This window comes from Eumetopias jubatus, unplaced genomic scaffold, assembly GCF_037043125.1.
Source record: "Eumetopias jubatus isolate StellerSeaLion01/CBP00866 unplaced genomic scaffold, mEumJub1_p1.0 scaffold_1, whole genome shotgun sequence".
In the NCBI taxonomy this organism is placed as follows: domain Eukaryota; kingdom Metazoa; phylum Chordata; class Mammalia; order Carnivora; family Otariidae; genus Eumetopias; species Eumetopias jubatus.
The window spans coordinates 179,465,241-179,474,105 of record NW_028274807.1 but is presented as its reverse complement, the minus strand read 5'-3'; the positions used below and the strand labels follow the sequence as shown (position 1 = coordinate 179,474,105).

General features: G+C 40.4%; 1 pseudogene; it reads left to right on the top strand.

Moving 5' to 3' along the window:
- The first annotated feature begins 1,168 nt into the window (after positions 1-1,168).
- Positions 1,169-2,066, top strand: LOC114207721 (heterogeneous nuclear ribonucleoprotein A1 pseudogene; annotated as a pseudogene).
- The last annotated feature ends 6,799 nt before the right edge of the window (positions 2,067-8,865 follow it).

The following is an 8,865-nucleotide window of genomic DNA, read 5'->3' as shown; positions in this document are numbered from 1 at the left end:
CCACTGGGTGGCTGCAGCAGAGCATTAGCTGGTTTTCCATGTCTCTTAACTCCCATGGCTGAAAGCCTTTTGGGAGGGGTACAGTCTGGCCAGCTGTGTGCTATAGCCCCACATCTTCACAACATAAACTCGGGTTCTTGCTGTCTGGTCACAGAATCAAACTTTAATGAAGCCATAATAGAGAATATGCATACATGTTGTATAATTCCTCCTTGACTTACTTGCGACACAAAGCTCATTTGGACATGTAGTGTGAGACAGAAGGCTAAAGAGACATAGTCTTAAAGCTCAATCTTGTATTATGTGAGAGTGAGGATCAGCAAACAAGGGCCCATAAACCAAATGTGGTCTGCCACCAGTTTTTGTAAATAAAGTTTTACTGGAACATACCCACACTCATTCAGGTACCATCTATGGCTGCTTTCTCTCTACAACAGCATACTTGTGTGGTTCTAAGAGAGACTACATAGCTCACAAAGCTTAAAATATTTATTATCTGGACCTTTAGAGGAAAAGTTTGCCAACCCCAGTATTAGATCACCAAATGGCACTATCTCCATCATACTGTCTACCTTTGTCTGAATGTCTTTAAGGAATTACAATTTATAATATTGTGCAGACAGAAAAAGCAGGAAAAATACAAAAGAAAAAGAGAACACACTTATGCAACTCAAAAATCAGGTTTATTTGATTGCAAAGAGTTTGGGATAAAATAAACCAATCTCAAATTATTACCTGAAAGGAAAATTTTCCTTTCATGTGGTCACACATTGACCTCATCAAAGAAGAGATTGTTTGACTATTTGCTGCTTATCAGTTTTAAATGTTTAAGTGTCTGAAACATTAACGTGGAGATAGTTAGCTTCCTCTAACCACTAAATCACAGTAAGTCGTCTGATGAGGAGACAGTCCTGCTTGGGTGGTTCCTTGCAGAGGAGGCAGGAGTCCCACATGACCAACCCCATTCCGTGCCTTGAGGTATCCATGTTCTTTTTTTTTAATGTTTTATGTTAATCCCTCAGCATAAAAAATGGCTTATGTAATAAACATCCACGTCAATCATATTTCTATATATGAAAAGCTATCTTTTAAAATGATGACAATTGATCCTTTCTGCCTGTGGATGCCACCGAGAAGCCTCATGAAAGTCTACCCTCCCACTGCAAGCATGTCTAAATTAGAATCTCCCAAAGAGCCTGAACAGCTGCGGAAGCTCTTCATCAGAGGTGTGAGCTTTGAAACAATGGATGAGAGTCTGAGGTGCCATTTTGAGCAATGGGGAATGCTCACAGACTGTGTGGTCATGAAGGACACAAACACCAAGTGCCCCAAAGGATTTGGGTTTGTCACACATGCCACTGTGGAGGGCGTGGATGGAGCCATCGATGCAAGGCCACACAAGGTGGATGGGAGAGTTGTAGAACCAAAGAGGGCTGTCTCAGGAGAAGATTCTCAAAGACCTGGTTTGGCGCCCACTTGACTGTGAATAAGATTTTTGTTGCTGGCATGAAAGAAGACACTGAGGAACATCATCTAAGAGATTACTTTGAACAGTATGGGAAAATTGAAGTGACTGAAATCATGACTGACTGAGGCAGTGGCAAGAAGAGAGGCTTTGCTTTTATAACATACCATACTATGAATGGCCACAACTGTGAAGTAAGGACAGCCCTATCTCAGCAAGCGATGGCTAGTGCTTCATCCAGCCAAAGAGGTTGAAGTGGTTCTGGGAAATGTGGTGGTGGCTGTGGAGGTGGTTTTGGTGGGAATGATGACTTTGGTCGTGGAGGACACTTCAGTGGGTGAGGTGGCTTTGGTGACAGCCAAGGTGGTGGTGAATATGGTGGCCGTGGGGATGGCCATCACGGATTTGGTAATGATGGGAGCATCTTCAAATTTTGGACCCATGAAAGCAGGAAATTTTGGAGGCAGAAGCTCTGGCCCCTATGGCGGTGGTGGATAATACTTTGCCAAACCATGAAAGCAACGTGGCTCTGGCAGTGGCAGAAGGTTTTCATTATTGCCAGGAAACAAGGCTTAGCAGGAGAGGAGAGCCAGAGAAGTGACTGGTAAGCTACAGGTTACAACAGATTTGTGAACTTAGCCAAGCACAGTGGGGGCAGGGTTTCATTGCTACAAAGAAGACAGGTTCTAGGCAATACTTGTGTGTTTGGGCAAAAAACTCAAGGACTGGATTTGTGACTAACTGTATAACAGTGTATTTTAGTTTCTGTTCTGTGGAAAGGGTAAAGCATTCTAACAAAGTTCTTTAATGTACTTTTTTTTTTTTTTGCACCCATGCTGTTGATTGCTAAATGTAATAGTCTGATCATGATGCTAAACAAATGGGTCTTTTTAAAAATAGGTAAAAAATAAATTAAAAAATGATGATAATTTACAACCTCAAAGGCAGTTCAGCTTCAAGGATTCCATGAAACTAATTGGATTTCTATAAAACCCTAAAATTAAGGGAGTAACTGTTCGATTACCTAGCATTTCTTAATAAAGAACTCAGTTCACAAATTCCTCCATCAGATCATGAAGGAAAAAGGTTGTCCTTGCAAATGAACTCATTCATCAACTTTTTAAGACAAAAAGAACTAAGTGCTTTGACTTCCTCTTTAACTGGTTTCTAGTACACTCATAGTTAAATTTAGAATTTACCTAAAGTAAACTATCATTTGTTCTGTTTTCATTTTTTTTAAAAGATTTTATTTATTTGGGGCGCCTGGGTGGCTCAGTCGTTAAGCGTCTGCTTCGGCTCAGGTCGTGGTCCCAGGGTCCTGGGATCGAGCCCCTCATCGGGCTCCCTGCTCGGCGGGGAGCCTGCTTCTCCCTCTGCCTCTGTCTGCTGCTCCCCTTGCTTGTGCTCACTCTGTCATTGTCAAATAAATAAAACCTTTAAAAAAAAGAAAATAAAATATTTTATTTATTTGTTTGTTTGTTTGACAGAGAGCACAAGAGAGCACATGCACAAGAGCAGGGCAGGGTGGGGGCAGGGAGCAGAGGGAGAGAGACAAGCAGACACCACACTGACGGGGGCTTCATCTCACGACCCTGAGATCATGACCTGAGCCAAAATCAAGAGTCCAATGCCCAACGGACTGAGCCACGCAGGTGCCCCTGTTCTGTTTTCATTTTTAATTGTCTTATTTTTTATATTATATTATATTGCCTCTATTTCTTTTTTGAAAGGAGGAAGTTTATAAATCTTACACCACTAATCATCTTGGTCCAATGCTCCTCCCACCAACAAGTATAGGGAAAGTACATGAGTTTGGTGTCAGCCAGACCAGGATTCAAATCTTAGCTCTGCCCCTTACTTAACACCAGGCTCTTGGACAATATTCAACCTGTCTGAGCCTGAACCCAAGAAACTGAGCCTCAGTTTCTTCATGAATAAAATGAAACAGTAGTAACTATCTTGCAACCTTGCCAGGAGAATTAGAATACTAGGTAAAGTGCCATTGGGATTATACTATACCATACGTTCCTACGTAGGATGTTTATAATATTAAATATTCATTTTTACTAAAACATCTAGAACTTGAAGTAGCTCTGAAATGGGATCACATACCCACTCAATTACTTCAGCATAATGTTCGAGGAGTACTTTTACATGGCATCTTTGACAATAAAATGACATCATCATTATACGAAATTTTATAAAAAATGAAATTATTCCTATTTAATAACCAAGAATTTTTGTAATTTTCTTTTCAAAGTGCTATTGTGGTGGCTTTGTTGTAAGATAATCAGAATCACTGAGAGGATGGGGCGCCTGGGTGGCTCAGTCGTTAAGCATCTGCCTTCAGCTCAGGTCATGATCCCAGGGTCCTGGGATCCAGCCCCGCATCGGGCTCCCTGCTCTGCAGGAAGCCTGCTTCTCCCTCTCCCACTCCCCCTCTTTGTGTTCCTGTTCTTGCTGTCTCTATATCAAATAAATAAATAAAATCTTTAAAAAAACAAAAGAATTACTGAGAGGAGTTCTTGAAATTCTTTCCTGGGCATAATCATGTTTATGATCCTAAATTGATATTTGGCAAATGGAATAAACTGATAATTCACTGAAAACATTTTTCTATATAACATTTAATAATTCATCTTTGAAATGACATTGTTTATAACATTACAGCCTCAATTTGCAACCAAATGTTCAAATTATATGGCAGCCAAATAAAAATGTATCAGATACAAATCATAACAAAAATAACAACTATCATTTTGTCAAGGATTTTGATAGGAATTACCTGAAAAATGATTAGAACAACACATTCATGAGCTACGTGGTACTTATTACTTCTAATCCTAAAAATAATAAAGAATTAAAATTAGACTAGCACATACAGAAAAAGCAGGAAAAACGTGAAAGAAAAAGAGAACACACTTATCCAACTCAAAAATCAGGTTTATTTGATTGCAAAGAGTTTGGGATAAAATAAACCAATCTCAAGTTATTACCTGAAAGGAAAATTTTCCTTTCATATGGTCACACATTGACCTCATCAAAGAAGAGATTGTGTTTGACTATTTGCTGCTTATCAATTTTAAATGTTTAAGTGTCTGAAACATTAATGTGGTTACCTTCCTCTAACCAGATCTGTGATTGGCACTAAATCACAATAAGTCCTCAGATGAGGAGACAGTCCTGCTTGGGTGGTTCCTTGCAGAGGAGGCAGGATTCAGAGTCCCACATGACCAACCCCATTCCATGCCTTGAGGCAGCCATGTTCTTTCTTTTTTTTTTTTTTAAGATTTTATTTATTTATTTGACAGAGAGAGACACAGAGAGAGTGGGAACACAAGCAGGGGGAGTGGGAGAGGGAGAAGCAGGCTTCCTGCTGAGCAGGGAGCCCAATGTGGGGCTCGATCCCAGGACCCTGGGATCATGATCTGAGCTGAAGGTAGACGTTTAACGACTGAGACACCCAGGCGCCCCAAGGCAGCCATGTTCTGTCCCCATTCCAGGAATACATGGGGTCTCTCCCTTTCCCTCAGCTTGGGCCTCTGGTGGGAATAAAACTTCCTGAGGATGCAGAAGTGCCCTCTAGGCCACACCCAACTCCTGAGGTAGGACTTCCAGACTAAATCCAGGTCACCCAGTTAAATTTGAATTTTATTTTATTTTATAAGATTTATTTATTTGAGAGAGAGAGAGAGCATGCAAGCATGAGGAGCAGGGGGAGGGGTAGAAGGAGAGGGAGAAAAAGGGAGAGAAGCCGACTCCCTGCTGAGCATGGAGCCCAATGTGGGGCGCAATCCCACAACCCTGAGATCATGACCTGAGCCAAAAATCAAGAGTCAGAAGCCCAACCGACTGAGCCACCCAGGTGCCCCTAAATTTGAATTTTAGATCAACAACTCATAATGTTTCAATGTGAGTGTGGTCCACAAAGCATTTGGGATATACTTATGCTAAAAAAATATTCATTGTTTGATCTGAAATTTAAATTAAACTGGCCATCTTGTATTTAAATGTTTTAGAAAACCCTGCACACCCTCCATGGAGGGGCTGCTTTTAGGTGATGGTATTGTCATTCTAGAAGCGGCTGGGAAACCAAAAACCAGTTCTAGAGCAAAACTCAATGACTGAAAACAACATGAAACAGAACTTCCAGAGTCATAAGAAATTTCCTCTAGTATCAATGCAAACATTCAACAGAGGTTGAACTGAGGCCCTTTATAATGAAAATGACCAAAAAAACTTGGTCTAGTTGGTTGCTTGGGGCAGGGGGTAAGAAAAATTCCCACTGATCTATATATTCTGTTTTTTAAAATGTAAAACCTTTATGTGAACTATTACAATATGGCAAAGCTAATTAATTGAGCTCATTGACTTTATCCACTCTGTCACATTGCTACCATCTTCCGGTGATTACCAAAGAGGATTTCTTGTATTCACACGTTAGCAAACTTCCTTTTGCCTAATGCTGTAAATCCAAGTCACCCATAGGCTTTCTAATGGTTGAGTGGCTGTGATGAACTGATCAGAGGTAGTATGTTTGTACTGAATTTGTAGAGTGTTTTACCTGCATCGTTCTATGAGGCAGGTACTAATATTTCCATCTCACAAGTGGGAAAGCTAAGACCCCGATTGGAGAGTGTCTTGGCCCGGGGTGGTGGTGTGGCAATGACGGCAGAATGGGTCTGTAAATCCCAGGGGAGAGGGGCACCTGGGGGCCCCAGTCAGTTAAGCATTTGCCTTCGGTTCAGGTCATGGTCCCAGGGTCCTGGGATCGAGCCCTGCCTTGGGCTCTCTATTCAGCAGGGAGCCTGCTTCTCCCTTTCCTCCCCACTCATGCTCTCTGTCCCTATCTCTGTCTCTAACAAATAAATGAAATGTTTTTAAAAAAATAAATAGATCCCAGAGGAGAATTCTAGTCCTATTGTCTTCTATGCTACCTCATCCTTTCTTCTCTGAGGCCCTACAGAGGGATCTGCCACCACACAAGCAAATTTTGCCCAATATTCGCAGATGGCCCAGAGATGAAAGTGAGACCTCCAGCAGGGAGAGTGAAAATTTAGGGGATAACAGTTGGGGCTTGGGTGTGTCTTGCTATTTTCATTCCCATTCTTTGTTCATTCCATCAGTCCTCAATTTATTCCATGTTTCCAAGGTCACACCCAATCAGATTCTATTTTTTCCCGAGTTCTTTGTTCATCATTGGGGGGATTTTGTGTTTATTTAAGGAGTGCTTCCTTACAAATGCAAAAATATCCTCAAATCTATCATCATTGAAAAATTACCCACCCCTGTAATGGGAAGCTCCCCTGGACCACCATTGATTTGTCTAATCGAATATTCAAAAGCCATTTAGAAATGGGTTTCCTGGTCCACACTTTAAACAGTCAATCTAGACCCATTGTCTGGATATTCTTTTTCATTGGTTCACTCTGTTTTATTGTATTGAACTCATTTAAGTGTTTCTGTTTTATAATTGTGTGGGATTTGGGGGTAATTCATTCAAAGGTGTATACCCTAATAAATAAATTATTCTCCTTTGGCTGCTAATGTTTAACTGGTTCTCTTGAAAGGAAAGAAAAGAAAGCAAAAGACAGCTGAAGACACAGTTTTTGTTCAAGTGAGGAGAAAAAGTACGCCAATTCTGTTTAGAAAAGACCTTTAAAAACCCATAGTGATTATACAAAAGGGAGCAAAAGCATTTTAGGGAGAAATGAAATAAATGGTAAACAATCATGCCTCCAACAGAGAGAATGCGTCATTTCCTCATTTAAAAGAGGATGCTGGAAGTCAGAAGAACTAATGTTGGCTATAAGAAGCGGAGGGGAGGTGAGACTTCTTTCCTGTCTTTTGCAGCGTTCATGGAGGCCATCCTGTTAATTAGCTTAAAAACAAACAAACAAAAAAAACCCCTATGAATTAGCTTTGAAAGTCTGGAAACTAAGTAAAATAGAGAAAGCTCAGGTCTGTGTAATATGCACATCAAGCAAATGTGCCTGAAACTTTGTTCATCCAGAGAATATTTACAATCTGCTTTCTTCTGATACCCGAGAATAAAGGCAGATTTCATATTTCTTTTATTTGGAAAGTTGTTTCCAATTGTAAATATCTGTGTGGAAAAAAGAGTGGAATCTATACTTCTCATAAACCATTTTATTTGACGGGTCTCCAATGTCTGATTGTCTTGGCATGCTGTTACGGCAAGAGATGTAGATGAGATTTCTGACGAAATTATATCCCAACATCTCAGGGTTCCAAATTTATGAGAATTAACAAACATGCTAAATGCAATTGGGAAGAATCCGTATGCTTCTTTGCAGGGCATAGGTCTGAGCTATTCCAAACAGAGGAGAAACAAAGAAATTGTGATCCATGATTTTTAGCAATGAGACCACTTTTAGTGGACTCATCTGATGTGAAAATGAAATGAAACATCTATTCTGCAGTCAAGAAGATAATTAATGAGCCACTCATTTCTAAATGAAGGCCTAAGGGAATAAAGCGACTGGCCTTGAATTTAAAAAGAGAAAAGTGGTTACATGTTTGAAAGAATACCAAGTCAAAATCACCCCATTAATGTTTGAATTTGAGTTCTTATTCATTTTTAAAAGAGATGTAACCCTTGCTGAGCTCCTCCGTGGATGTTACTTGCTAACTGTAACTACCATCTTCGCTAAAGTAAGGAGAAAGAGGAACACTTTTCCTTTTGGTTCCTTTGCTTTAAGCTTTCCTTTAGACAAAGTGAGCTGGATTGCACATGTAGAAGCCCCTCGGATACATGTCAGGCCTTCAAGGTGCATCTCTAGGCCTTTGTTCTCCCTTTAGATTGCAGATAAACTAAAAGCTGCCTGGAAATGAAGAAGGGATTTAGAAAGAATGTCAACCGGGCAGAATCAGACATCAAGCTTTGGATCCCTTAATCTATCGGTTTCAGGCACTGACTTGGATGTTTACTAATGATGATGAGAGTTAATATCTACTGAGTGCCAACTATGTACTGAGTCCTTCGCTTGCCTTGTCTTCTTTAATCCTTATCAGAAACCTTTATGGTGGGGCCTCTTCTGATTCGCATTTCCCAGATGGGAAAACTGAGGCTGACGGTGTGAAAATTCCTTGCCCAAGATCATGTCTGATGGTTCAAGAGCCCAAGTAAAAACCTGCTTCTGTCCAACTAAAATGAGAAAGAGGAAGAAAAAAACCCTGGAAAATACTGTTTTCAGTTTGAGTAATTTAGGTTTACTAACGTCACCAGCAAGACCCCCACTGACAAACCCCCTTCTTCTTCACAGGAATGTTAACCTTTTATTTTATTTATTTGTTTATTTATTTTGAATGATGTATTTATTTATTTGAGAGAGAGAGAGAGCATGCACACAAGCAGAAGGAGGGGCAGAGGGAGAAAG